Source organism: Lissotriton helveticus, chromosome 6, assembly GCF_964261635.1.
Source record: "Lissotriton helveticus chromosome 6, aLisHel1.1, whole genome shotgun sequence".
Classification (NCBI taxonomy): domain Eukaryota; kingdom Metazoa; phylum Chordata; class Amphibia; order Caudata; family Salamandridae; genus Lissotriton; species Lissotriton helveticus.
Window position 1 is genome coordinate 1,335,566,304 of NC_136067.1, and position 25,659 is coordinate 1,335,591,962.

General features: G+C 42.6%; 1 protein-coding gene and 1 long non-coding RNA gene across 2 annotated transcripts in view; one reads left to right on the forward strand and one right to left on the reverse strand.

Moving 5' to 3' along the window:
• SYNDIG1 (synapse differentiation inducing 1) overlaps positions 1 to 25,659 on the forward strand; it is a 778,298-nt gene that overhangs the window by 259,933 nt on the left and 492,706 nt on the right. The window lies entirely within an intron of this gene.
• On the reverse strand, positions 15,496 to 16,289 carry LOC144761728 (uncharacterized). Its single transcript, XR_013595872.1, has 3 exons — positions 16,227 to 16,289; positions 16,045 to 16,109; positions 15,496 to 15,727 (listed from the first exon to the last, which is right to left on the reverse strand). It is a non-coding gene; the product is annotated as an uncharacterized LOC144761728 (long non-coding RNA).

The window sequence follows — 25,659 nt, forward strand, 5'->3', positions numbered from 1 at the left end:
TAAGGCTGTTTTTAGAGCTGATAAGGCATTACGACTTTCAGAATTAAACCATCCTTTTTCCTGTTTCCCGTTTTGCTTTAGTTTGCGAAGGAGCTCCTTACTAATCACTTTGGTAATGTTAATAAAATTATTCAATATTTCCTCTACAGTAGAAAGAGGGTTTAAACATATCTCTAACATGGAAAAAGATTTAGTGATGACATTTTGCGTGATAACATCTGGGTCAACTTTAGCCCATTTGACCGAATACCCGTTAGTTTTATCCAAATTCAGGGCTCTTTGGTTCAACATGCCCAGAGTATCAATTGGATAACTTCCGGACGGCACTGTAATAGTCACACTGTTTGGGAAATGATCGCTGCTAGCGTCTTTTCCCGTACAGAATGTTAGTAAGTCATCCCTCAGGTGATTAGAGATCAAAATAAAATCAATTAAAGTGCTTGAGCCCCTGCCGTGAAAAGTAGGGGAAAAATCAATCGGGGGTTCGACTAACTCATTTGCGAACCCCAGTCCTAACATAAAAATGTTTTCATTTAAAATGTTCCCGACACTTGAGTGAGCGAAGTGGGTTAGAGGGCTCCCGCCCTCGTCCACGATACCACAGTTTAAGTTTGAATATTCGTTGCATAAAGGAATGTTGTAGTCGCCGCCCCAAATTAATTTAAAAGGAAGAGAAGGACAACATTTCCGATGTTCCTCTAGAACGGAGGTTATCTTATTAACAATTTTCACAAATTCCAAAGGTAACATGATGTTATAAAAATTTACCAGGAAATATGTATGCCCTTGGTTCACTGAGAATTTAATTATTTGATAATTCTCTGCAGTAGCTATTTCAACAATTTTCTTAAGTGAAAGGGTCTTAGATACATATACTGCTAATCCTCCCTTAGGTCTACCAAAAAGAGAAGGACGAGCACTTGAAAAATACAATCTATAGCCCTGGAGTTGCATTTCAGTTACCGACCATGTTTCCTGGCAACATACTATAGTGTGACTTCTAATTATTTCTAACCAATTAGGTTGCTCAATTTTTGTCCGCAAACCTGCGACATTCAGAATAGGATAGAAAGAATCAGACTACTCGACTGTGATGCCTTAGGGTGAAGTTGCTGCTGTTTAATTTGAATTTGGGAATCCGCGGTTTGCCCCTGAGGCAACAGAAAGACATTTTGTAATAAGTCGCGGGGCCCTTCAGTCGAGACACCAGTGTCATTGATATTATTTGAGGGGTCTGTATTACATGAAGGGCTACCACAGAGATCTTCAAATAGCGGAACTGTCTCCGCAATTTGCCCTTGGGATGGCAGAGGAGGATCCTGTAATTGATTACAGTGCCCACTAATCATGGCACAATTAACTAGGGCCTTATTTGGGGAGTCAGTAGTATCAGTGAAAAGACTACAATAATCCTAAATTGGAGTATCCTTTACAACCATAGTCGGCCTATCCAAGGGAGGCGGGTTGAAATTATCTTAGGGAATTGAAGTGATGGTTAGTCATTCGATGTCATCTAGGCCTGACAGAATATTAAAGCGATTCTGTGTAGGAATCGTAAATGATCTTGTTATCGGTAGATAATTATGACTCCCTTCCCAGGTGTGGAAATCATTCCATGGTAAGGAATAGTAATCACATGGGGTCTTAGCAGGGTCAGTCTGATATTGAAAAATGGGCCTAAAATGATTAGCCTGATGTAAATGTAAAGGCCTAGAGGGGGCGCCCTGCTGTTGAGATAAAAATCTAGAGTGGTCACCTCGTTTATCAAGTTGTGGCCTGGTGCGGGGAATTTCTTCATGGAATAGTGGTCTGATATCATCTACCTGGTATTTGACCGATGACTTAAGATTGATGGGAAGTACCATATTTCTAGGATACAAATAAGTAAGGTCTCGAGCTGTAACTTCGTTGCTACCATTCGGAGGGAACCAGTCTAAGATATAACTAACTGCCCTGGTATCTCTAAAGTTTATTATAATAATGTCCCCTGTGATGTTCTTTATGCTGGGACCTAACCAAGGAAGACGCCTCACATGTAGAATTTTGCCATTTACATATGGAGGGAGTGGTCGATTTTTCCTTAGCCAAAATATGACCTTATTCTTCAGCTGGTTATGGTTTTCGTTTTTGCTGTTTTTACCATCAATACCTTCCTCCAAGGTCGGGACTCCAGTGAGCACCACCACTAACGGAACTGCTTCCGGGGGCAGTTCTAAATTAAGCCTCTTAGGGGCGGTTGGCCTTACTACAGCCTCATGACCGGTAATTTTATCAAGGTTTCCTGGCGGATTTGGCCTTTCTTTTTCCTCGCCCATTCTAACACTGTTTTATTCTTTTGACTGTGATGTTTTGGGGGGCATTAATTTCGGGGTTTCCAGGGTAGGTGGGTTTACAGATTTGGTAACTAATGGATCAATAGCATTAGGGGGCACCTCCATCATTGTAGGTACTACGAGGGGTACTACAGAGCCCCCATCCCTCCTTTGATATCATTTATTACCTTTTCCAGATTCCCCAGTTGTTGGCCTATTTTTTGTAATCTTTCTACCAAAGGTATTATAAGAGACCTAATTAGTTTTTCAAAATTTCCCATTAAGTTAACACCTAGTTGATCGAATAATGGAAGGGGTAGTTCAGTAGGTGATACAAGGGGTACAGATGCAAGTGATGTGTGACTCTTGGATTTGGGACAATCAATATAATTTGTTTTGTTAATTTGGGATCTACTACCCCCTTTCCTCCTTTTTTTGGGGGGTGGGCCTTGCGGATGTGGGTTTTTCAAAACATTTATGCAACTATTAACAGAGTCAGCCACAGGTGATGGTGAAACTGTTAACACCCCAGCCGATTGTGTCATGATTCCGGGAGAGAAAGAAAGATTTATAAGCAGGTCATTATTTATGTCCAAAGGTGGAGTAATATTTTGGAGGAGTAATGGGATACTATTACTAAGTAGAGCTTCATTCCCCTCGCTTTCACAGTCGGTAGTAGGAAGTGGGGACAGGGCTCGTTGTAGTTGACCCAGAGAAGACCGTTTATTCTTTATTAGCTCTACAGAGCGACGTCTTTCGGCCCGACGTTCGGCTAGGGTAATGTTTCTCTCCATTCCTATGGAAGCCTTTATGAAATAATTATCCAACGTTCCCTGTTTTTCTCCTCCGCCCACCAGACATGCAGGAGGGATCCCCTAGTTCAGCCCCCTCTGTCTAGTCAATTCTGCATAGTAACACATTTTTCCCGTTGGCAGACAGAGAGGGGGAGTAACTTGATCAGAAGAAGTCTGGTGCCCAGGGAAATACACAATCTGTACCCAACTCTCCCCAGGTCGATACCTATCATCTTACGCTGGAAGTAAAGGTCCATAGGGTAGAGGTGGGTGAACTCAAATCTTTGATTACTTGGCTCAAGTGCACTCTAAAACAGTTTACAGAGGGGAATACTTTCATCAAACCTGCTGTCTATCACCATTCAGGGGGCCTGGATGTGAAGCTACAGCCCTGGGAATCTAGTTTTACCTGGGGAATGTAACGTTAGGTAAGCCTATCTGGTAAGCTCAACCTTGGATAATGTTCCTAATAACGGACAGGTGAGGCATTCTCTTGCTACTAACAAAATGACTACAAGACCATCTGGGCCCTATCACCATTATCATCATTATAGACAGCCTGAAAACTGGGGCTTTAATGGACATGGGCAGATTCCCTTTACAAGGGCCCCAAACAGCTCCCAAGACAGTTCCCAAGCTAGGCACCCCCAGCGAGGTACATCAATTCTTATGGTAAATGTCCAAAAGCTTCCAGTTCATATCCAACAGGCAGGGAAGGAGACACTAATAAATAATCCTATACACTGGGTCTGTCAGTTGAGGGGTTGCCGGTCAGTGATCCGGGAGGATATAGTTAGCATCAGAAGACACTCCGTGAGGCTTACAAAATGTAATTGAATAGAATGATATTTTAAGGAGAAGAACTTAGTGGATGGCTTGATTTCTTATGACTTACGGACATCATCCCTTTTTTTAACAAATATCTGCCTTAAATACCGGGGGGTGAATGATAGCTCTTGAAGTGAAAACTGCAATCCCCAGTACCTGGAGGACGTATGGTCTCTAGGTGCCATGCATGTTTTTGGGGAGCTGCAAGTGGAAAGACTGGCGAGGGTCCCCACAAGTGTAAGTCTAGAACCTCCTAATATTACTGATAGTGCTATACGGGAGGCAAATGAGATAAGCAAATCAACCTCTACTACTCCTTGTATGTGCCTACCCCCACAAGAGCATACCAATCCCAAGGTGGGGTGGCATTAACTTCATGGAATGTGGCTGGGTTAAGATGGCCCTACCTGATTGGAACACATTTGTCAAAAAACATAATTTTTGTTTCTTTCAGGAAACCTGGTGTGTGAATCCTATGTTTAAACCAGGCTATTTAGATTATTCTATCCCTGCCATTACAGTTCCTGGGGTAGACCATCAAGGGGGGGGGGGCTAACAATTTGGTTTAGACCTACCGTACACTGTAACATTACAAGAATCAACATAAACAGCCATGATCTCCTTGCTATTTAGCTGGTGGATGATGCCACCCACTCCATTGCTATATACAATGTTTACTCTAGAGGGGTTCGGGTGGAGGGGATCTAGGACACACACTGGATCTACTGTTCTCTAACATTGAGACCATCAACGTCAATGATATCAAATCATTGCCTCGGACTGACCATTCCATAATCTCCTTCTCTTTCAGCCTACCAGATAAACTGCTCCATTCAGCCTGGAACCGAATCACCCTCGACGTGTTTGGCTCACACTTCTCACAATACATCCCTAATACGCCTCACACTAACTCCATTCAAGCAGAAGCTGAGTATCTGCAAAAAGAAATTGAGAAAGCACTTGATCAGTGCGCCCCTAAACTGGACAGTAAATTTAACAATAAAGCACGATCCGAGTAGTGGTACTCATTAGAAATAAAACTAATGAAAAGAAAGTGTAGAACCCAAGAACACAAATGGAGACTGTAAAAGGACAGCAAGGACAGACATGGCTGCCTAGAAAAGCTGAAAAACTACCACATTGCCCTAAAAAACGCAAAGAAAAAATACCATTCAAAAGAATTAAAGACAACAGTAGTTCATCCAAAAAACTATACAAAGTAATCTGAGAACTCTGTAAACCAACTAGCTTGTCTCAAACTATGGCGCCTATAATAGACAATTGTGAGCTACTTTACAACTTCTTCACCGATAAAGTGACCAAAATCTATGCATCTTTTAACAATCAGCCCAAGGGAGATAATATAGACTGGGAGACTCGACACCCCATTCCCTGGCTCAGGCCCACCTAGCCATTCCAGCGCCCCTCTCAGAAGAGCAGGTAGCAAAAGCTATGATTGAGGTCAAGGCAGGATCGCCACTCGATCCTTGCCCACACTTCATCTTCTCTCGATTAGTATCAGTCTTATGCCCCCCTGTCACCAAAAAGATTTAATCAATGTTTGGAGTTAACTTCTTTCTCAACCATATGGAAGGAAACCGTGTTTTTTTCTCTACTAAAAAGGCTTAGAAATGTATGACCCAATAAATTACCGACTTATCTCACAGCTACCATATCTACTTAAGGTCTTGAAGAGATTGGTTAATAAACAACTCACCACCTTTCTTGAAACCAATAACCTCCTACACCCCTCACAGACTGGTTTCAGAGCCGATAACAGCACAGAGGCCCCACTACTTGCTCTGTCCGACAACATCAGATCGTTAGTGGACCAAGGCAGCGCTGTAGCACTGATCCTTTTGGATCTTACTGCAGGCTTTGATACTGTATCTCATAGCAACCTACTACGAATTCTCCATGAAAAAGGATTACATTCGAAAGCCCTCTCATGGTTCGCATCCTTCCTGAAAAACAGAACCCAAAAAATTCAAATGGGCCCATGCTCCTCAAAACCAAAATGTATCAAACATGGAGTCCCACAGAGAGCTTCCCTAAGCGCAACTCTTCTTAATGCGTATGTCTCCTCCCTAGCAGTAATCAGTAGGAAATGGGGCTTTGACATCTGCACAGTTATTGATCCCTCTTGATGACAAACGTGCTGACACTGACACGAAGAGCAACCTAATTAATTGCCTCACCGAAATAGCAACTTTGATGACAGATCACTGTCTAAAGCTAAATGCTGGAAGCTAAATGCTGAAAAATCTGAGATTTTGCTCTTCGGGGTGCACACTCAATCTGGGACAGCACTTGGTGGCCCCAAGTGTGCCAAAAAAACAAATTTAAGCTCCTCTGCCATGCTCACAGAGCTTTGCATAAGAAAGGCCCACACATTTTGCAACACAAAATGGCAATCCACGTTTCGTCACGTAACCTGAGGTCATGTCATCAGGCCCTAGCAAAGGTTAAACGAATCACCAGAGTTAAGATGGGAGACTGCTCCTTTTCCAAATTGACTGCTGTTCAGGGGAATGACCTTCCACTTGACTTACGATTGACAGACAAATATCTTCTTTTTAGAAAGAAGCTAAAAACCTTCCTATTTCCCTGATACTAAGTTGATTAGTCATTATATAGGAATGCCCCACGCCGCAACCAAATACCCTTTTTTTTACACAGCATTGTATGCTCTCCTAGCGCCGTGATGTCCCTTGGGATGAATGATGCGCTCTACAAATACAAATACAAATTGTTCAACTTGAGAATCATCTAGACAAGCTTCCACGTCAATCATTGATAATCTTAGTAGGATATTTTAACACTACCTTCCAGCATTTGGATAATGAGGTCAATCGTCTGTGCTCTGATGAGGAGATGAAATGGGGAAATCCAATGCTTAATGTTCCACCCATAAGAAGGTGGACAGAAACTGCCTTACAGCTAACAGCTTTATTCTTAGAATATGGGCTTAGGGCTACTAATGGAAAAACTAGGTCTGATCCGTGGGGGGCAATCACTTATAACAAACCAGCACATACAAGCTGTATAAATTATATTTTAGTGGACTTGAGACTTTGGGGCCGGATAGAGAACATAGTAGTGATGGTGAGGTTGGAATGTGTCCATAACCCCCTGTGCCTTACTTTGAATGGTTTGTCCAATTGGTCTGCACACAGATATGTCCCCCTACCATCCTCGAAGACAGCTGTCCCTACGAACAAATGCGCAGGTTAAAATAGACTGAGGTAACAAATAGTCCTGAGATATCTGTGATTAGATCAGATCTGGAAGATATTAGGATAATACTAAATGATGATTCTGATACAGTGGCAAATATTAATATCCTTCAGGAGATTCATAATTCATTTTTTAAACAGATTTTATCAAATGTTTTGGTTCCTAAACCCTCCAGAGCTCTGAGTGCGTCTAGAACCTGTTTGTTGTTTGATAAAGAATGTAGGCAGGTGAGAAATGCACTAGCTGATGATTAGGAGGAAGGATTCCATGAGTATTTATACAGTGAGGAAAGTGTTGAAAACAATCTCAAGTGAAAGTTAAGAGAGAATGGGAGGACCTGAGAAGACCAACATTTAAAAGACACTAGCCTCTTAAATGACTCTACCAACTTTTGGTCCCTGGTAACATGGGAGGACAATGGTCATACTGCTCCTCCCATAAATTATTTTGCCATGTATGATTGGGTTGCACACTTCTCTAAGCTATACTCTGATGGTAGAACAACCTATACAGCGGTCAATCCAATTTTTGAAAAATCTGCTGATCTCCCATTACTTTCGTTTGAAATTGATGATCTCATTACTGCTCTGGACTCCACTGCTAGCAGTCATGCTGCTGGACCAGATGACATACCTGTTGATATATTCAGATTTGAGATAGATAGTTGGATCAAATTTTTAAATGTCCTGGAAACGGATTCGCAAGGGGTGCTCCTATCCTGGAGTTTTGGAAGGGTGTGGAGCTGATCCCTATCTATAAAAAGGAGGACAGGTGCTTGGCAACTAACTATCGTCCAATTAGCCTCAAAGATTGTGTGCAAAAGATTTTTTGTCAGGCTTTATTGAACACAATCCAGGCCTGGATTAATGAAAAGGAAATACTGTCTCCCTACCAAGCTGGTTTTGTAATATAACCAGCAGGATTGACATAGTGTTACACTTTTTGCTAATTTAGTGGAAGGTGGCAGTAGTTGGGAAGGGTAGTCTATACGTAAACTTCATCAACCTTAAGTCTCTTTTTGATCTGGTGTCCCTCTCCAGGTTGTGGGATGTTCTGAGGAACATGGGCCTGGCTTCTTCCATCCTAGATTTGGTCATTTGCCTGCATGAAGGAAATCACCCATGAATTTAGTGGGGCAGCCCGGGCCAACTCAGCAACTGGTTTCCCATTGCCAAAGGTGTTAGGCAGGGATGTGTCCTGGAACCCACCTTGTTTTACCTCTATTTAAATGATGTTGTTTAGTCACTGTTACAATATCATACTGATACACTTAAGTTGGCCTCTGAATAAGTGCCTATTTGCTCTTTGTGAATGACATATTAATAATTTCCAGAACCCAAGTGCTCTTCAACAATTTTTGTTTAGATTCAAGGAATTTTGTGCATCACGTGGGCCGAAAATAAAACACACAAAACCAGTATATGTTGTTCAATCAACATAAAACTTTCAAAGGCAAAAAAGATCTAGGGACTGAACACTTGATAGGGAGACTTTTTTAATTATCTGGGTATTAACCTATATTCCAACGTGACCTAGTAAGCTCCTTTTGAAAAAATTATATTTCCAGTTTAGGGTTGGTAGGCTTCCCTTACGATCATTCAGTAGCAAATGGAATGTGAATTTATCGGCCTCATCCTCAGCATGTAGCAATGTGGTAGAAACAGTCATCCATGTCTTCTTTTGTTGTTAAGCCTATGTCTCCCCCGTCAGTCCTGCCTAAAGCCATTGTGCAGGCAATTGGGCACACAAAATTATCATGGTGGGCTCAGAATTTTAAGATCTGATGCCCGTCTGCTGCATGCTTGCACCGTGGCAAGATTTTTTGGACCATTCTGGTATATAGGAAGGGAAGTGCTATCCGCACAGGACATATGATGCATTATGTCTTAAGGTATAGTTTTTTAAACCCCCGGTGAGCTTTTAATTTGAACATTTTAATGCTACCTGACAAAGGTGTGAGAATATCTAGTATGGCCTTAGCATCAACTAATCTTTTAATGCTGCATTTTATCGTAAATGTTTTAATTCCTGACTCTCATAATTGATTTAATACTATACCTTACATTATGGCAGACCTTTGAGGCTGGGCCAATGGGTATCTTGCAGGTATGCAGTGAGCATTGTTGCTTTCATATTGCACTGTCACTTTGTTCGTTTGGTATAATGTGACTCACCAGATGATATTTCAGGCATATTTGCCTTGTACTTTCTTCATACAGGGAATTTGTAAAAAAAAATATGATTTTTCTTTTCTTTTTTTTTTAAACACATATCAGCTTGTATCGTTAGTATTCTTAAATACCATGCAGGAAAGATTTTTTTGCTTTATTCTTCTCCGATTTCAGAGGACGAAATCTTGCTATTTGTGGAACTATATTGTACTTTTGCACATTCCATTCTGTCTTTTCTGGTCATATAATGTACGGTTTTATAGTTTGTGTACAAAACTTTTTGGGCATTTGTTGCCGAAATAAAGTTATTATGAATGAAAGCACCAACTATAGTTAAATAACTAGGGGCCGTATGTAGGTAATCACTATTTACCGATTTTTAAATACCCAATGTTACCATTTCGGTATTTGAAAATCGGTAAATAGTATGTAGGTAATAATTCGGTAAATGTCACCGAATCGGTAATATTTGGTATTACCGATTCGGTATTTACTGATTCGGTAATTCCCATTCATTCCTATGGGCCTGGAGGCCCATAGGAATGAATGGGAAACCATTCACTATGACCAATTCGGTAAATACCGAATCGGTAATCGGGGGAACATATCCAAGGGTGGCAAGGTGGCACATTGACACCATGTTGCACCCCTGAATCGTGCATGTGTGCACATGTGGCACACATACATGCCCTAAGGGCATGTATGTCTGCCACATGGCACTGACAAAAAAGCAAAAAAATGCTGTTTTAAAGGAATTCGGTATTTACCACCAACTTATAGTTGGTGGTAAATAAGGAATCCTGAATGCATAAATGCACTCACTTGAGTGCCTCCTACATAGGTTTCAGGATTCGGTAATTTACCGATTCCTTAAATTACAGATTCGGTAAATTACCGAATCCTTGAAACCTGCCTCCTACATCTCAAATCCCTAAATACCGGTCGGTAACGGTGAAATTTACCGAATTTCACCGTTACCGACCGGTATTGCCTCACCTAAATATGGCCCTAAGACATGCTGCTCAAATATTTTTTCACATAGGAAATTTCTTGACTGTTTTTTCAAAGCAAGTACACTAGCATAAACGTTGCAAAGAAATGGTATAAAAAAATCTCAGAAATTGTTGAGAAGCTTTAAGAATGGCACTCAGCTTGAAATTCCACAGTTCCGAAATTGGATTAAGAAAGTGAAAGACAAGCATTGGTATCCCAATATGTTTCACCAGTAAAACTTACTGGCTTTTGCCAGTGCTTTTATTTTCACCTAGATGGCTGACGCCAATGCGAGTGCTTCCAAGGACAACATGTTTCAATGTTTTCTCATATGCTTTAAAAAGTACTTTCTAAAACGGCTAGCTGCACACATGCACAGTGGGTGTCAAAGAACCCATGCAATGATGACTGTTGAAAATGCATGATTTCTACAAATGTAACAAAAGAGATTCCAAGACCCTCTCTGTGCATTTCTGAGTTTGTATATGTGGGTCTTGCCATCGTAGAATGGTTGAATAAACATTTTAAGATGGTCGTTTGTTGATAATACAGCAGGTGATATAAGTGCAAGCGAAATGGGAGGATAAGTGGCCATAGGAGGAGGTCCTAATAATGCCAGGATGGGGACGAGGATGGAAAGTATTATAAAGCGAGGTGGATGGAGGAAGGAGAGGGATCAGGTGCGAAGGACACAAAATCGTGCAATGGAAGGTCTAACATCGGGTGTGAAAGCACAGCTCATCAGATCAACACACTGTGAAAGCAAAACGCGCCTCGTTAAGACAACAACAAGAATAGAGAGGACAGACATTGAATCAGAAGCAGGGACATGAGATAGAAAAGAAAGAGAGCTAATCATGAGTTAGTGTCTTGTATTATGCACAACAGAGAGCTGAAGACGAGACCTAAAAAAGGACTACCTGTAACTTCTACAATGGATCTATTTAATTTTGTGCAGCACAGAATGACTTAAGATTTGCTTTCAGTGTCCTTAATTGCTAAAATAGTCTCACAATTGAAGGTGGCACTTAATCCTATTGGATAGTTGTGTGGTTAGCTTGGGTTGCCACATATCACTTCACTTTTCTAAAATTGCTTCAAGGTGTAGGCTGAACATCAACATAATCTCACACTATATGTACTTTTGTACTCTTTTTCATTTGAGCATCGAAGATCAGAGGCATTCACTCCCTTTCAGTAACACCACCAACAATATTGAACCTACAAAAATAAAATAAAAATAAAAATGTATCACCATACAATTTTTTTAACTATTACAATTCTTACTTTAACTAGAAATAGACCATTTGAATTGTTGCTGACTGTTCCTGAATGGCAATTACACTTTTCCTATCTAGAAACATCAACACATTTCTTGACTGCTGCTACAGTTGCAGCCCTATGAGCCATTGAAACTGTCCTTGAGCAAGAAAAACACCATCCAGGTTACAACTGTACCTTTACAAAATAAATGTGTATGCTTTAACTGAAAAGATGAAGAGAGTATCACTTTAATGGAAACCTCATCACAAACTACAGGTAGTTCAAAAACTGAGCTTTAGATCGGTAAGTCAATAACTGCGTTTTAGGTCTCGTTGATGAGCTGAAAAACAGCAGAGCTTAAAAATGATTGTATACCTGCATCTAGAACAAAAAGCTGTTGTAGAAAATTGGGCTCTTAGTTGTGCGGAATGTGAGGGCTGCACAAGAAATAGGTCCACAATTTCCCCTTTTTGGGTATCAACCACCCTATTGAGGGGTTGACTCTTTCAAAGTAAAAAAGCAGAGCAGTCCAAGGCCTACTCTGGGGAGGTGGTGCAGGCTAGCAATCATCATTCACAGGCACACAAAGATAACACTCAATAAATGCTTGTTCAGTTGGTGCTTTTATTTAAAAAACACAGTAATCCCCATTCTATACCAGACATCACATCACAATAAAGGGGAGAATCACTTTAAATAAAACAAGCCTATTTGCTTTATCGAGGGTCATCACAACATATAAGGTACACGTATTAGCTTTATCAAGGGCTATCACAAAATATGAGCCAATTGGTGTTATCAAAGGTGTAATACGTTTAAAGGCAAACAAACCATATGTTAAACATCATCAGCCTTTCATTATCATCATTAATCATGTCTAAATGGAATCCTTATGGTAAATAACCTATTTTTGAATAAAGCATTTTATCATTGATCAAAATCATTGTAAATGTAAATGTAGGTATACTTATATAGCGCAACCTGTCACCACAAAGGGCATCCTGGCGCTTGCCTAGGGAACCCGTCCTGGTATTCCCCTGTGAGAAGCCCCGACAGGGTGTCCACAGGGTGAAAGTCAGGTATCCCGCCGCGAGGGGCCGTTGTGGAGATTAAGCAAGCTATTGCCCAGAGTCGCAGAGTGTGAACCCGTGAGTCGAGGAGGCACCGGGACGAGAATTATCGAGTCAGTGGAATTTTTAGCCCAAGACCCGCCGGGGCGGGGAATTGAACCCTGGTCCAGGACCGATCTCAGATTCCGGGTCTGCCGCCTCTAACCCCTGAGCCACACTTCTCCAAACTTCTGAACAAATAGGATTAATAAAACATTGAAAATAAACACCATATCTATTTCTTTTTATACATTTTCAGACCACATAAAATGCCACCATAGAACCAGTCTTTAGAGGGCACTGCATGCACAGTTGTAAAATAAAGGCTCCAGCCTTGGAAGTGCTTGAAATAATGAGGAAAACCGTAGAGGGGTTATAATGTCCTGGACACCACAAACGTACGGTCACTTATCAAATTCAAATTCCAAAGCTTTATTCGACATTCGTCATAAAAGCAGTTCCTCCCTAATACTATACAAATAAATACTATATCTAAAAATACTCACAATAAAATACATATTAAACAATTGACAGTCGAATACAATGCACAATTAAAACATTTACTTGATTCATAAATTTGATAAAAACAATTCTATCCTAAAAACCGTATTTTTAATCAGGTACAATATCTAATAAAGTGCGAGTGCGGATCACCCAAGCCCAACCAAGAAATTTAGCTACGGCAGTTGCAAAGAGCGGCGAACAATCTGTTTCTAATATTCTCAGTGCAGTCGCCTGGGTACGAGTGCCCAGATTTAAACAAACTGGTTCTAGCCATTTGCGCCTTGAACTAGCATATAGCGGGCAGCAAAACAACAAGTGGGAGATATGCTCTATTTGGTCTTAACAATGATAACAGTTCTCATCCCGCGGTGGAAACCAATGCTTTTTAAAAGCATTTACTGGGAGTGTTCCGACTCTGAATTGGAATTATAACTTCCTGTCACGCGGCCTTTCAATTATATCCCAATAAGCTTCGCAGGATGGAACCATTTTAATATCCAAAAAGCGGCCAGATAGATTAGCTCTTGACCCAGCACAATAGATTGAAAAATACACCATCTCCCAATATATTTCTTTCAGTTTTGCTTTAGTTGGAAACTTTGTCACATCCATATTACCCCAAAGATGGTCCAGTTTTAACTTTGCCAGTAGACCCCTCAGATCTTTCAGCCAAACTATGCAATGAAATTGGTCAAACTTGACAACATCTAACAATGCCGATGCATAGTGGGCTAGTTCCGGCGTCACCATCAGGCGCCTCCAATACAACAATGGGCGCAATCGCGCTATGTCCTCAATGCTTCTCAGACCAAGGTCCAGTTTCAATGGGATTGTGGGTGTACTTTGCAGGACCGTTACCAGCCGACGCAAGAACCCATTTTCCGCTAAACCCAGGTCTGCTAGATTTGAGAAACCCCAAAGTTCTGAGCCATACATACAAGCACTCAGGACTTTCATTTTGTAGATTTCGAGGGCACAATTTATTGGCTTTGTCAGCGAGGCTCTATGTTTAAGTGCAACTGCTCCTGCAAGCTGGCTAAACTTTAGTACTGCCATGTTAATGTGAGACTTCCATTTCATATTATCCTGTATCATTATTCCTAAATTGGAAAAAGCATCAACTTTCTCTAGAGGAGTGCCCTTATAAGTAATTGCACCTTTAAATGTGGACTGGCGGTTCAAACACATAAACTTTGTCTTAGTAGTGTTCAGCTCAAGGCCCCGACTATCACAAAAATCGCCAAATGCATTTACAGCCTTTTGGAGACCACTTGGAGTGCGTGACAATATAAGCGTATCATCCGCGAACATGAGGACGGGGACATATGAGCCTGCAATTTTGGGGGCATCACTTGGAGATTTGTTCAGATAATCCACAATACCGTTAATATAAATGGAAAATAGTGTTGGGGCCAGGACACACCCTTGCCGCACTCCCCGCTCTATTGGGAATGGCTCCGTCACTTCTCCCTGCGCCCCCACCTAATTATTGCATAGTTATTTTCATGCAGACGCACAAGGAGAGTGAGAAGTTCTGGGCTTATTCCTGCTTTGGCCAAAGTCCTCCACAGCTTTTGCCTAGGCACTAGATCAAATGCGGCTCTTAGGTCCACAAAAACGGCATAGAGGGTACCCTTATTTAATGTTACATTTCTCCAGTAAATGGCCATGAAATAGAAGACCTGATCTATAGAACTAGTCAAGGGGCGAAAACCCGCTTGGTAGGGCGACAAGTTGTTATTATCCTCTATCCAAGTTTGCAGCTTGTTCTGCACTAATCGGCCCATCAGTTTCTGAGCTGTATCTATGAGACTGATGGGTCGATAGTTGTTGGGCAGGGATTTGTCACCTTTTTTGAATACGGGGATAATTTCCGCACCCATCCAGGATAAAGGCACTTCCCCTCCCATGGCCACTGCATTGGCTACCAATAATCAAAAGAAGAGTGTCTATGGAGAAGGCTAAGCCGTTCTAGGGAGCACAAAACCCAACCACACTGGGATGTTGAAGAAAGCCCTCACTCACCACCTAGTGATGACATGCTTCATCATCGGGCCCCACCAAAGAGACGGAGTGTCTCTTTGGTGTGCTGCAACGCCAGGATTACTGCGGAGCGGGATGGTGAGTTTAGGGCGTGTTGAGTGCAATGTAAACTAGTGAATGGTGGGCGTATTAAAATAGTCAGTAGTGTATCTGAAGTAATAATTTTATTAAATGATCACTAAAGACAAAAGATATTAAAATATGTGAGGAAACAGTCCACTTTAATTGAGTGGTGGGTTCCTAAAGGGTAGTCGACATGTTTCTTGCCATCGAAACGGTGTTAATTTACCCGGCAATTCATCAGGACTGTGTGTGGTAAACCCTGGCGGTATGGGCACACTAAGGCCCACCCTTACCTAGGGACGTGAGTGTGAAAATTAAATAAAGGTGAAAAAAGTGCAAAAAAATTAGGAATGATTGAACTATTCCTAATTACTCCTGGTTTAGGAGGCTTCTACTTATCGTTTCTGCACCTGGAAGATAAAAGGACAGAGACATACGAGTAGAACAGAACAAACACTTAGAATTTCTCCTGGTTGTTACTGGTTGTTATTGTAAATATCGTGCTCCGAAGGTGAAAATCATTCTAGCTGTGGTTGAATAGCGCTATGGTTAACACCACCTATTAGCCCCGGGTTCAGATGAGCTAGGAGAGGTGCGGTGTACTATTCGTGGTACAGACTAGTAGTGACTAAGGAATAAAAAGGTGAAAATCTTCACAGAAGATCGTCAACTCAGCGATCAATATAAATGTTATAAAAAGATCGCAATCAAGTTAAAAATGTCTCACTTTATAGGTGTTGGGAATGAACACCATGGGTCTCAGGAGGGGGGTGGAAGCGTATTCGGCACACCCTGTAGAATGGCAAATCATAGGAAAAAGGAGAAAGGCATAAAAACAATGTAATGCCCCTTAGTACAACGGAGCCCGATCTGTACTTAGCTCAGTACTGGTAGATGGTTTCCACTTACGCCCTTGACGCTCAGCACCCGCAGTCTACCTACGTCGCCCTCGAACCGGACCCCGACGATGATGAAGCGGGCTCGGTTCACTGTTTAAAAGCAAAGTAGCGAGGCGGTGATTGCTTCCGGGTGGGCATGGTTTCGTGACCAGGCACGTCGTCAGACTAGCGCTACCAATCGGAGCGCTCTAGAGGCAATGACGATCGGTCACAAGGGGTGTTGGTTGCTTAGTGACCTGGATAAACAATCTGCGCACTGAACGCGGAAGTGTAGGTTAGGACTAGAGCGGCAAACACGCGTTACAAATTGGAGCATTAGGGGGCAATGACGATTGGTCACAAGAGATGTTAGTTGCTTAGTGACTAAGGTATACAGTATTAACACGGCAGTGTTTAGGAAGCAAAAGCAGCAGATGTGGGATCTCAATTGATAGTGCTTTTTATGGATATCTATTGACAGATGGTAAATAGAAGACTCCAAAAAAAGAGGGGGATGTTGCCATACGGTTATGGTAGTAAGGGGTAAATAGCCATGGGTAAAAAACCCAGATAACGCCAGTCTTCTGTAAGGGGCTTACATTGTAAAGAGCCTGTAGTTAAAATAATCATACTGATTCATAGAGTAGGAAATCGTTTGACTCCATTCCGGTTCACTTTATCACAGTATTCCAGGGAATATCGTCGTTAAGACCTAAAAGGTGGGTACCCAGCCTGTATACCCACCTTTGTTCTTTTTCAAAAAGAAGGTTAGAAATGTTCATGCCACCAATCACATGCTCGATGACAGTCCATCGCATGTCATTGGGAGTGTGGTTTTGTTCCAAGTAATGACGGCTCATTTTGGTGGTCAGTTTCTTACACCTGATATTGGAGCGGTGTTCACCTATCCTCTGCTTAACTTTGCGGGTCGTCATTCCTACATAACGTAGGTCGCAGGAACAGGTGATCAGGTAAATGACATTTTGGGTATTACAATTTGTATGACCTTTCTGTGTCCATACTTTCCCTGGCTCAAGCTCAAGGGTTTTGGTGTGTGTCGTGAGGTGACACACACTACAGTTGGCACAAGGAAAATGTCCAATAATTTTCGGAAAACCCCAAATTTCTGTGATCGATCTTTCCATGGTAGATGGCTCAATTCTGGGTCGGGTATGCACGAGCGTGTCCCTCAGGCTGCGTCCTTTCTTAAAAGACAACAAAGGTTTCTCCCAATCTGTTTTTATACTGGACACAATGCGCCAATTTTTATTGATTGATTTTTTCATGTGGTTAGACATTGTGCTGTACGTGGTTACACAGGTCAGTGGTATGGTCTTGTTATCGGTAACCCTGTCTTCAAGGAGAGATTCTCGTGGTTGGTTACGAGCCCTCTTGTAACCTTTATTCAATATCTGGGTAGGGTAACCTCGAGATTTGAGTTTATCAGTTAAATCAGCAGACTGGATCTTGAAATCTTGGAGATCAGAGCAATTGCGTCTTATTCGCAAATATTGTCCGTATGGGAGGTTTTCTTTGAGGGGCCTAGGGTGGAAACTTGTGAATTTGAGTAGGTTATTGCGAGCAGTGGGTTTTTGGTAAGTTTTTGTTGTCAGTTTGGTCCCAGAGACCTGGATCCTCACATCCAAAAAGGTGACCTCTGTTTTACTCAGTTCAGAGGTGAATTTCAGGTTGGTGTCTAGTGTATTAATCCAACCTAGAAAGGCCTGTAATTGTTCATCATTGCCTGTCCATATTACCAGGACATCATCAATGTAACGTCTCCATATTTTGATGGAAGACGTATAGGGGCCATTGGGTTGTGTGATATGCCTCGCCTCAAAATCCGCGACGTACAGGCCTGCCACGCTGGGGGCAAATGTACTGCCCATAGATGTCCCCGTTGTTTGCAGGTAAAGGTTGTTTTTGTAGGCAAAGAAATTCTCCTTTAATGCTATGGTAGCACGGTCTAGTATAAAGGTCTTGGATGCCTGGTAATCCCAGTTTATGGAGTCTAAAGCCGTCCCCAGGACCTTGATGGTATCGTCCTGGGGGATGCTGGTATACAGACTCTCAATGTCTAATGTCACCAGTGTAACTGTGTCTCCAGGGAAATCAAGGTTTTGAAGCAGTTGAAGTAAACTTTTTGTGTCCTTTAAGTAGGTCGGAGTATTTTGCACTAAGGGTTTGAGATAGTGATCACAAAACCGTGAAAGCGGCTCTAACAGAGAGCCGATGCCAGAAACGATCGGCCTCCCTGGTGGTGGTAGTCGGTTTTTGTGTGTCTTTGGAAGAGTGTAAAAGTAGGGTGTTACACTTTCACTCGTGCTCAAAAAATCCGCCTCATTTTTGGAGATTTCCCCGTTCTCCTCAGCTCTTTTGACCAGATTAGTGATCCGAGCTCTTAGGTCGTGGGTGGGGTCTTGTGTTAGGGGGGTGTAGTTCTTCCTGTCTGCCAGGAGCACTTCACATGCCTTCTCATAATCAATTGTATTTTGAATTACCAATCCACCGCCCTTGTCTGCTGGTTTTATAGTGATCTTTGGGTCACTTTGCAAGGATCTTAATGCTTGGTATTCCTCTGTGCTGAAGTTGCTGTAGGATGGAGTGTCCTGGTAGGTTTCTAGGTCCAGGAATACTGCCTGCTCAAAAGCAGTGATAGCTGCTGGCACTGTCTGAATCGGTGGATTAAAAGTAGAGTTCAGTCTTAATCCAGTGTCACATTTTCGTAGTGCTTCATTCGGGTCTTCCTTTCCCTCGAAAAAAGCTTTGAGTTTAAGTTTTCTGAAGAACGCCGAGAGCTCACAGTGTAGCTTAAATTTATCAGGGCGAGCGGTTGGTACAAAGCCCAGACCTCTTTCTAGGACTGCGGTTTCTGTTGGGGACAGGACTTTGTCAGACAGATTGTTTATAAGACTCATATTCCGCTCGTTCCTGGTTGTTGTTCCCTGTTGCGGGTGTGGTTGCTCACTGCATCGTCGGCCTCCCATGACACATGGTTCATTGATTGACCTGTGCCTCTTTTCTTTCCCCTTCCTCTCCTGCCCTGGTCTAAAAAAGGCTGGCGATAATGGGGTTGGTAGTTGGGAGGTGGAAAAAATCCTGGATTCCAGCCCATCATCGGATATGGTGGTTGGTGAAATGGGAATTGATGACCCATTGTTGGCATCTGAGGTGGGACTGGCCATCTTGGGGGCTGGTTGTGGAAGCTCTGTTGTCCGCGATTGTTTCGGTTACCCCTATTCCCTCGTCTTCTTCCTTGTTTAAATGACCCTGTGCTAGATCCACTGCTGTTGGATGTATTGTCATCTGACAGATCATCATTAGTAGGATTGTGGGAGGGTGGAGTATATGCTGCAGTTGAGTATGGATATACTTTCTCATATTCAAATTTTTTCAGATCTTTCTGAAATTTATTGACTTTGGCTTGCGTCAAATTGTCTTTATACTCATTTAACTCCTTATTTATCTCATCAAGTTTTTTCTTGTAACCTGTTATTGTTGTTTTAAATTTAGACTCAGTTTCTTGTATTTCAATCTGTAGGACATCAGAGAGTCTTAGGGCTGTCTTAATGATCAGGACAAGCCAGTCGCGGGTACAATGCCACGCGATCATGGCCCATTCTTTTCTAAATGTGGCGTCATTTAGAAAGATTCGAGGGGCATTCGTGACGAGTAGTCCTCGTGGTGCTATGTTTTTAAGGAGATATTGTTTTAATATTGTGCCATGGAGGATAGTACGTATCCTGTCTCGTTTGATTTCAGTGAGTTTATCCCACTCTGAAGTATGTGCTATTACCTGTGAAATAGCTGGATCAGCGAACAGATCAGAGTCAGACAGGATGTTAGCTATTTCTGACTCAGAGAATGTTAGTCCTAAGTTTGCCATGGTAGACCCTGGATGTTTGTTAGAGACAAAAATGGGTAGATAAAAATTCTTAAAAGAGCCAGAAGTGCGCTCAATAAGAAAAGCTCTCACAGCTCTGCGCTGCTAAGTGTGAATAACAAGGAGAGAGGTAGGGAGAGTACACTGACACTCTTGTTCCCCGGTCAGTAATCAATAATCAAAAGAAGAGTGTCTATGGAGAAGGCTAAGCCGTTCTAGGGAGCACAAAAACCAACCACACTGGGATGTTGAAGAAAGCCCTCACTCACCACCTAGTGATGACATGCTTCATCATCGGGCCCCACCAAAGAGACCGAGTGTCTCTTTGGTGTGCTGCAACGCCAGGATTACTGCGGAGCGGGATGGTGAGTTTAGGGCGTGTTGAGTGCAATGTAAACTAGTGAATGGTGGGGGTATTAAAATAGTCAGTAGTGTATCTGAAGTAATAATTTTATTAAATGATCACTAAAGACAAAAGATATTAAAATATGTGAGGAAACAGTCCACTTTAATTGAGTGGTGTGTTCCTAAAGGGTAGTCGACATGTTTCTTGCCATCGAAACGGTGTTAATTTACCCGGCAATTCATCAGGACTGTGTGTGGTAAACCCTGGCGGTATGGGCACACTAAGGCCCACCCTTACCTAGGGACGTGAGTGTGAAAATTAAATAAAGGTGAAAAAAGTGCAAAAAAATTAGGAATGATTGAACTATTCCTAATTACTCCTAGTTTAGGAGGCTTCTACTTATCGTTTCTGCACCTGGAAGATAAAAGGACAGAGACATACGAGTAGAACAGAACAAACACTTAGAATTTCTCCTGGTTGTTACTGGTTGTTATTGTAAATATCGTGCTCCGAAGGTGAAAATCATTCTAGCTGTGGTTGAATAGCGCTATGGTTAACACCACCTATGGTATCTGGGTTTTTTACCCATGGCTATTTACCCCTTACTACCATAACCGTATGGCAACCTCCCCCTCTTTTTTTGGAGTCTTCTATTTACCATCTCTCAATAGATATCCATAAAAAGCACTATCAATTGAGATCCCACATCTGCTGCTTTTGCTTCCTAAACACTGCCGTGTTAATACTGTATACCTTAGTCACTAAGCAACTAACATCTCTTGTGACCAATCGTCATTGCCCCCTAATGCTCCAATTTGTAACGCGCGTTTGCCGCTCTAGTCCTAACCTACACTTCCGCGTTCAGTGCGCAGATTGTTTATCCAGGTCACTAAGCAACCAACACCCCTTGTGACCGATCGTCATTGCCTCTAGAGCGCTCCGATTGGTAGCGCTAGTCTGACGACGTGCCTGGTCACGAAACCACGCCCACCCGGAAGCAATCACCGCCTCGCTACTTTGCTTTTAAACAGTGAACCGAGCCCGCTTCATCATCGTCGGGGTCCGGTTCGAGGGCGACGTAGGTAGACTGCAGGTGCTGAGCGTCAAGGGCGTAAGTGGAAACTATCTACCAGTACTGAGCTAAGTACAGATCGCGCTCCGTTGTACTAAGGGGCATTAAATTATTTTTATGCCTTTCTCCTTTTTCCTATGATTTGCCATTCTACAGGGTGTGCCGAATACGCTTCCACCCCCCTCCTGAGACCCATGGTGTTCATTCCCAACACCTATAAAGTGAGACATTTTTAACTTGATTGCGATCTTTTTATAACATTTATATTGATCGCTGAGTTGACGATCTTCTGTGAAGATTTTCACCTTTTTATTCCTTAGTCACTACTAGTCTGTACCACGAATAGTACACCGCACCTCTCCTAGCTCATCTGAACCCGGGGCTAATAGGTGGTGTTAACCATAGCGCTATTCAACCACAGCTAGAATGATTTTCACCTTCGGAGCACGATATTTACAATAACAACCAGTAACAACCAGGAGAAATTCTAAGTGTTTGTTCTGTTCTACTCGTATGTCTCTGTCCTTTTATCTTCCAGGTGCAGAAACGATAAGTAGAAGCCTCCTAAACCAGGAGTAATTAGGAATAGTTCAATCATTCCTAATTTTTTTGCACTTTTTTCACCTTTATTTAATTTTCACACTCACGTCCCTAGGTAAGGGTGGGCCTTAGTGTGCCCATACCGCCAGGGTTTACCACACACAGTCCTGATGAATCGCCGGGTAAATTAACACCGTTTCGATGGCAAGAAACATGTCGACTACCCTTTAGGAACCCACCACTCAATTAAAGTGGACTGTTTCCTCACATATTTTAATATCTTTTGTCTTTAGTGATCATTTAATAAAATTATTACTTCAGATACACTACTGACTATTTTAATACCCCCACCATTCACTAGTTTACATTGCACTCAACACGCCCTAAACTCACCATCCCGCTCCGCAGTAATCCTGGCGTTGCAGCACACCAAAGAGACACTCGGTCTCTTTGGTGGGGCCCGATGATGAAGCATGTCATCACTAGGTGGTGAGTGAGGGCTTTCTTCAACATCCCGGTGTGGTTGGTTTTTGTGCTCCCTAGAACGGCTTAGCCTTCTCCATAGACACTCTTCTTTTGATTATTGATTACTGACCGGGGAACAAGAGTGTCAGTGTACTCTCCCTACCTCTCTCCTTGTTATTCACACTGCATTGGCTAACCATGAGAAATACGTGCACCATGACTTCCGATCGCTTAGGAAGACGTCTGCTGGTATACCGTCCATGCCGGTGGCTCTTCCCCCCGTTACACACTCCAAAGCGATACTAACATCCTTTTCATTGAACACTTCGTGATTATAGTACACAGTTGGAAGTGTAAAGTCAATGACTTGCGTTAGGCTAAGCGCATATTGAGGTTTAAAGAACTCGGTCCACTTGTTTTTAGGGACATGTTTTTGTGGTTGGGCGGCTATACCACCCCTATCCCATTTTACAGTTGACCAGAATAACTTTGAATCTTTGGCTGCGCAGGCATGCTTGAGTTCACACCAGTGCTCCTCGTCCCATCTTTTCTTAGCTTGTTTTCGTGTTAATCTATATATGTCCCTAGCCTTCCTAACTGCAACAGTATTTCCCCTTCTTAGTTCAATACTCAAGCTTTGGCGCGCCAATCTGCAGCTTTTGTCATACCAACCCAGTCTGGGGAGATGTTTTTTACCCTTACTAAGGTTAACCGTTTTTATGAAAAAGGCCTGTAATCTGTGGAAGAATTTAGTGTGGGCCGCCATCATGTGATCTTGGGAGTTTACCTTCCCAACATGGGGTTTTATCTCATTTATTTCCTCAATCACTGCTCTCTTCAGGTCAACTATTTTCTCTACATCTTCTACAAGCCTATTCCATTTCAGGTGGCGCTGATTGTTTGTGCAGACTATGTCCTGGGTGACCCTTTCCACATAGGTACTATGCCCCACAGCCCCTTGATATGGATGGAAAGTCATACACAAAGGATTGTGGTCACTTTCTATTCTTGTTTCCACAACCATATCTAACAGTTTGCTCCAGTCCCTCACATCTACCAAGAAATAGTCAATTCTGCTGGTTGCCGGGCCGTTGTTAAACGTACTGGACCCGTTGCGGTCAGAGGGCGTGCGCCCATTAGCCGCTCTTAGGCCTCTTGCCAGGCAAAGACTTTTCATTTGGATGGCCACTGCACTCCATCTCTTAATGGCAGGCACCTCAAGCTGGGGTATTCCCCATTTATTATCCTCCTCCTCTGTCATAGTCCTATCCTCCTCACCCAAGGGTTCAAAGGTAGAATTTATGTCCCCCCCTACCATGATATGTTGTTCCAGGGGTAGGAGCTCCAGCTCCTGTTCTAGGACAGATACTACTTCTGAGGTTTTTCCGGCCCCCACCCCCCTAGCATATATGTTGAAAAGTGAAATTTCTTGGCCATTGCCCCATCGCACTCTAAGTGCTAAGATATCATTAGTTGGGAGTGATCTTTGTATTATTGTACAATCCAGTGACTGACGTATCCATATCAACAGCCCTCCCGAGGGACGGCCTTTTCGTTTTTTTGTTGCTGGAATATGAAAGTTCACATACCCCTGGCGAAAAACCGGGCCTAAAGTCCAGGTTTCTTGCAATAAAATGATATCATAATTATCAATAAAATGACACCATTCGGGAGTTACCATTTTAGACGCTATGCCTGCAACATTCCATGACATAAGGGTCAGGATAGGATTGCCCGTTTTAATCCCTACTTGACCTAACCTTGTACCACTGCATATCGGCTCAGCGGTCAAAGTGGTTACAACCTCTGAGACCGCTGCGGGGGCATTCAGTTGGTCATATGAGTCCTGCTCCGACAACCTACCGGTGCTCCTTACAATTTCGGGATTGATGCTTCTATTGTGCAGAGTGTTTTCCCTTCCCCTTGCGTTAGAATCTTTTGATTCGCTACAATTTCCTGCCTGCTGGATAGCTTGTGCGCACACCATATTGGCAGTAATTAGGTTTGTGCTCCTCCCCTGAGTGTTCCCTTGCACATATTTAAACTCTTTCAGTCAATCGCACTCATTTAAATTAGAAAGGGCAGAAAAACTATTTTCAATGCTCAAGCCTTGGTCAAGATTTGGGACACCCCATCCTCTTCTACTTCCCACAACTGACCACTTGGTCCTAAGAATATTCGGATTTGCTACAAGACCTCTTCTGCTATAAAAGAAGTCCAGTGTGAGTGGAATTATTTCTGCTGTTCTACGTTGGGGGGGAAATAGGTTAAGTAAGACTTCAGGCAGTACCTCAGGTCCCTTAAAGTTTAGTACCACACAGTCCCCCGCAAATCTTTTAGTGTTGCTCCCTATCCACTTCACTCTTCTTGCTGTTAACAAATCCTGTGCCAATTTTTGTTTGCCCCATGAAGAAATATGTATGTTATTGCTCAACCAGAGCAACGCTTTATTTTGTAGTGATTGGGGAGATTCTACCTGGCCTGATTTCAAGAGTGGAACGTTAGCTAGGACCAGGATCATAGGGGAGGCTTCTACGATTAGCTCCACCGGTCCAGCATCTAAGCCGGGTTCTTCGAACGTCACTGGTCTTGCTATGGGACCATCGTCTAATAAGGTGTGTGTACCTAGTCCTAGATTTGGTATTGAGGAATGGGTTGGGGCTACTTGTTCTTTCCCCTTTCCTAGTTGAGTGTCCATATTTTCTTTTTCCTCTAATTTGCTTACAACCTGGTTAGGTATGGCCTCCACATTATCGTTGGTATTTTTCAAAAGACCCTCAAGTTTATTAACTTTTTCAGTGAGGTGGTCAATCTTAGATAACAGGGGTTTGATGATCCTACTTAACTTCGAGTCCAACATACCCATAAGTTTCTTAATATTGGCATCATCCTACAACATGTTACCATCATCGTCTCTCCCTGGCTCTTCTATGGTACTTTTACTAGGAGGGGTGGCAGGTCTTTTTCTACTAGAGCGAAGCCCGCCTCGCTTAGGTTGGTATTTGTTGGCCCCTTTGGCTACTCTCGGCGCTGGAACAGGCGCCGGAGGAGGAGATTTATCCTCAACTAGCTCTATTTCTTTTTGTAGGTCAACCAAATCATCTTCCACTATTATGTCTAAGTTTGAGTTAGTGGAAGCATTCAACATTGGGCTGTCA